This window comes from Protopterus annectens, chromosome 3.part0 (genome assembly GCF_019279795.1).
Source record: "Protopterus annectens isolate FY-2018-M chromosome 3.part0, PAN1.0, whole genome shotgun sequence".
NCBI classification, from domain to species: domain Eukaryota; kingdom Metazoa; phylum Chordata; order Ceratodontiformes; family Protopteridae; genus Protopterus; species Protopterus annectens.
In genome coordinates, this window is record NC_056731.1 from 1514261573 (window position 1) to 1514267572 (window position 6000).

Below are 6000 nucleotides of genomic sequence, written 5' to 3' on the forward strand. Positions count from 1 at the left end.
CATTATAGCTGTTAGTAACACTGGTTGACTGCAGTCCCTATAATATTATCCATTTGTGTTGTAGGTGTACATGAGTTAGCACGAGGATGGTCTGCAGTCATATTCCATAATGGGATATGTCATTGTGGTGACACCATGGCTGTGACATATCTGGGGTCCAGTCGAACACATTTCCCAGGTTACTAAACCGGTTATTGCCTGATGTGCCACATGGACAGGTGGCCCACTGAGGCATGTATAACCTGCAACCTGATGTAAACCCATCCACATACATGCACACTGTTACTTGGCAACAGTGGGACTAGACCCCTACCTAGCTATGCCGTGATACTGAAGTGTGTGGCTTACATTGCACACACCGGCCAGCATTTAGGGTGAGGTGTGTCCCAGGTTACATGGTACATGCAGAACATCCCTCGACATGTACAGTATACTAATGGGGGATGTAATGGGTGTATTTGGACAATACATAGTGTGACATACTGTCATGTACACATTTACAGACACATAACAGCTAGACACACATCTGAGATATCAGGGTCTATCACTGCTAACTAACTTGACTGTGTCTCCAATGTGTTACAGGTAGGCTGTGCACATCACATGCATAACTGGCTTGGATTGTAATAACAGTTACCTGTATGATTAATGGTGACAGTGGTAACTATAACGTGGTACATCGGACATATACCAGGTGTACCTTGCTGTAATAACAGTGTACACAGCACCCGCATCTTCCACTGGATATTGTACTCTCTGAAACCCATGATGACACTCTGCCATACCCACCATCACACACTGGGCACGACTGCGATACAACCCATAGTGTACCCCAACATTGGTACTACAGGGATATGCATCTCATGCACATGCCACACGTGTAGTAGGGTGTTGCATTGTCATGCCTCACCTATGGGCAACAACAACACTATCTGTACTACTGTGTGGAAATGGGTATTGTAATAGGAGTAAGTGGCCTTGGAATGCTGTACCCTACAGATATATGGACATGCACAACTACACACACAAGCCAGAACACAATGGGTATCCCATGCCTATAACCACATTTGTAAAACACTGTTGTGCTGGTACTGCAAGGCTTGTGTAGTCGGTATGGAGGGGGGAGCTTAACAGGGTACATGTAATGTCCCATACAGCAGCAGCCACAACTGACTATGGCAATGGGTGTTGCGTTGGTTGTGAAGGCCCTTATGGAAGCCCATGTACAGGTTTGCTAACAACAGATACTGCTATACTTAGTCATGCACACATACACATGTCAGTACAGGGGTGCATCCCTGCAGGTGGTCATAGCTGTGTACCTAGCTATTGTCCAAGGGGAGATGGGTTGTGTAGGGGTTGTGTGTACAGTGTTATCCTGCCACCTGCCAGGTGGCAGTGGGCAATCAACCAACAGGCACTACTGTCATGACCCTCAGGGAGAGAATAACATGCATCAGCCAATCTTCCAGGTGCCTCCTGCACATGGCCACTGAGGTGGTCAAGGTGACATGTATGCAACATGCATTACAACACATGGTTAGAATCTGTGATGGAGACCCGTACCCAAACATGTTCTGCTGACTGTGTTAGTATAGTGGAGGTACCTGTGGCATGTGGTGCATACAGGGTGACATCTCCTATATGTGCCACTTCTTACATAGCTGGGCACACATGTCAGTTTCAATCAAGCTTAGGTTGCCTGTACATATTCCAACTGGATACCTGCCATCTGCACATCTGTACATGGAGTGACAGTCATCAGCTTGGCAAGTAGTTATGCAGCAGCATGAGTGCATTGACAGATGTCTGACAACAATATGTACGCCATAACTACATGTCAGATGCCCTCAATAACATGTGCTGTACAGACGCTAGTCTGCAGTTACATTCCACATGATAGATCATTACCCAGTAAGGGGTATATACTGTGATACAGCTCACAGACCAGGGCTGCAACAGGGAAGTCTTGGTGTCCAGCCATGCTTGCAGGTGTGCCTGTTGTCCATACTATATTAAGCACTCTGCCCTTGCCTGAGCTAGCACTGTCAACAGTAGTATTGCCATGATACATTACACGCCAGTGTTACAGCACATACCCTGGGCTACTACACCTGCATGTAACACATTCACATGGATAATAGTGCTGTAAAGGTCTCATATATGTCTGTGTCCCACACATGACACTCACACCCCTTGCTACTGTAATGACAGGGCTTAGGTGCATGTATTGTACATGGCATTACATACACTTATTACAGGTTATCAGACTGGGTTGTATGTCCTGGTTACAAGGGCTGAGTTATGTTTAGCAAGTATCAACATTGCTGCAATATAACAGCTTAGCTCATTTGCATACTGGTAGGTGCTGCCTACATTGTGTAAGTGCCCATACATTTACCCGTACCTTAGCACCTATTAGCTTCATGCCAACCTGCACAAACTTGCTTAAAGCTGCTCAAAACTGCCTTAACCACTCTGTATCTGACAAGCCCTTGTTCTGCCCAGCAACAAAATGAACAGCCTTTGCAGGTCTTGAACCCAGGACCCTTTACCCTGAGGTCACAACACTTAACCACTACGCCATGACCTCTGTGAAGACTGCTGTTGTTTTACCAATATAGCTGTCAATACACATATTGAGTAGTATTGAACATTTGCCTGTAATTCCTAAATTGTGTAGTCCTTGTTATTAATATGACTGTTGCATCACATACGTTGTTTTCGCATAATGTGCACATAGCAGATACATACGGTGAGATACATGTGGGAGGGTATACACAACCATGACATTTACTCATGACAGGAATATGATCATATACAAATAATAGGTCTATATATGTCTACATGTACATACACAAGTATACTCATATACTCATATATATGTCTGTATACACATCTGTATAGTGCTACATATATATGGCCATGTGTACATCTCTTCATATGTATATATATATATATATATATATATATATATATATATATATATATATATATATATATATATATATATATATATATACATACATACATATATGCATATATAGATATGTGTATATATAGAAATACATATATGTATATATATATATATATATATATATATATATATATATATATATATATATACATATATATATATAGAGAGAGAGAGAGCTATATATGTATGCACACCCTATGTGTACAGATATGCCTAGTCATGTTGGTATATATGTAGATATCTATAACTATATGTGCATACATTTCTATTCTGATATGCCTACTACTGTCAATATAGATGTAGATATCCATAATTATGTGTGCATATGTATCACTGTATATGTGTGGACATATATTGCTCTGTATATGTATATATCTGAGTGAGCATATGTATATCTATGTACATATACATATATATATATATATATATATATATATATATATATATATATATATGTAGCGAGAGAGAGATCTGGATAATTATATATACATATATTTTCACCATATGTCCTAAACATGGAGTGTAGCTGTACCTCAGACCCTATAGTCCCAACTTCATAGTGCAAGGGGGTGTCAGGTATGTATAGCAGGTATATTAGTAGACTATTTCTACTGTAATAGGGATTGTCTTCACAGACATGGTGCGTGTGAGAGGTCACATCTGCTTTTCACATGTGTGCCATTGGCTACTGACAGACATTCTAAGGACATCATAGTACAATACCCCTGCTAGCATGTACTGCTCCTGTGGACTACAGCAGAGATATTGGTCAATATATGTGGGCATTCTGACACACTCTGGACAGTCCAGAGGTATACACAGAATCCCTTAGTGCAAAACATGTGGACCAAGCCTGACAATGTGGATGTTAACAGCCATGTACATGGGTATAACATGTAATGACTGGTGTACATTTGCTCCCATAGGTTATGCATTCACACACCCCTGTCTGTCCTGACACATAATAACCACTGATGCAGAGGTGCCATGGCCACATACTACCCATTAGATATTGACATGCATCTGTACAACATCCCACTGCTCTTTCTGACATACATGACTATTAAGGGAGGCCCAGCAGCAGTACATCTGGCAAGTATCTGGACATTCCAGAAAAACGGTCAAGGCAAGAACAAGGATGGCAGTCAAATTTTTATTAGGATGTCACATCCTAATAAAAATTTGACTGCCATCCTTGTTCTTGCCTTGACCATTTTTCTGGATTGTGGTATTTTTTGTAACGGTCTTCTGCCTGTTTATTATTAAGTATCTGGACATGACATCTCACTGGGTAAGTACACTAAGCTCCTGGGCATGTAACAAAGCACTGTGCAGGCTAGAGGCAGACTGGCTCAACACTGCCCTACATTTCCTATGGGGGAATGCACTTGTACATACATATATAGCAGGCTCGACTGGCATGTCACAGCACAGGGTAAAATACACTTGTGTGAAAGTGCATAACCACAACCAATGTGAACACAACCACAGTCACATATGGTAAGCTAGCATAATATTACAGTATATGGACTATCTGTTCAACACCATCCTCATATGTGCCACTCACACACTAACTCTACATATACTGGGCCACTACACAGTGTGTTCCAATGACTGTCTGTGGTATGAGATATGGGTGTGTATGGCCCTACAAACATGTAAGCTGATATGGTAACATACAGTAGATCAGCATGTAACATCAGATAGGATGGGACCAAGAACAATAACATCTACCACAGTCTGTACACAGGCCAAAGTACATATTAACAATACACACACTGTCAACATTCACCATAAGTACACTGACCTCAGTACTGTACACACAACCACAGAATGTCCAGGTTATGTAATCAAATATAATGCCTACTATACATAACGTGTGTAGCAGTCTGATATCTCACTGGCTTGTCATCAGATATGATGTCACTAATTATGGTGTACAGCACATATGCACCTCTTAATGCATGACATATGTACAAAGGTTGACAGAGTTGTGGCTGGAAGCACATACACAGGGCCAGTATTGACATGTTTCTGTGATAACCTCATACATTTACTGTTGTAATAGGGTTTATTGCAACATATGTCCTATGAGGGATATGAAGTCAGTAACTGTCATGGCTTTCATCATCTACAGACTGCAATCCTCACACTCCCTTCTGCAGTTCACAGATAGATGCTCTGTGGGTAACACATGATACCAAAGACACCACACACTGCCCAGTCCGAAGATGACCCTACAGATGGGGATTCCTCATAAACATAGCACTGACATGGCAGGTATTAAAACATGTAGGTCAGCCATATCCACGCACACCCTGTTAAACCAACATTACTCCAAATGCAGTATAGCAGCACTTACAGTCTGTAGTCAGGTCAGGCACATCCTCCTCCTGTGTGTTGCCCTATTTCCACAGTTTATGTTGTTAGAGGTAAATCCCCAATCTATCTGAGATTCTGTTTGCCAAACAACAGATCGAGTTCCTGCTCACAGTGACTGAAAAGGCCCAACACCAACATGATGTTCCTAGATATCGGAGTGTGATTCCATTCAATTGGCTATGGGAATATTACCACAGCTATTCCACATGTAATCAACTAGAGGAGGACTGCAATTCATGCAGAGACCATCAGCTGATCATGAGCATCACTTAAAATACACATGCTGCCACCTAAGCAAAGCAGGTGTAGGTCTTCACTTCCACCAGAGAGGGAGTGAGAGAGGCAGACAGAGGCAAAGACAAGTCAGGGAGGGGTTGGCAGAGTAAAACTTAAGCATGTTTGTGTCACACACCTACCAGCAAAGGGTATCAAATCCCTGATGACTATGTAGTGCCATCAAATTTCTATGCAGTTATTGGATGCACCACATAGGTTGCATGTTGAGGAGCCCTCAGAACGTATATGTGATGGTGAGTGACATCTGCAACAGGAATATGGTAACTATAAAGTAGCTGTAGTACACGTGCCTGTCTGCATGAACAGGTGCCAGTGTCAACACAGCCACACTCTCACAGGGGGAC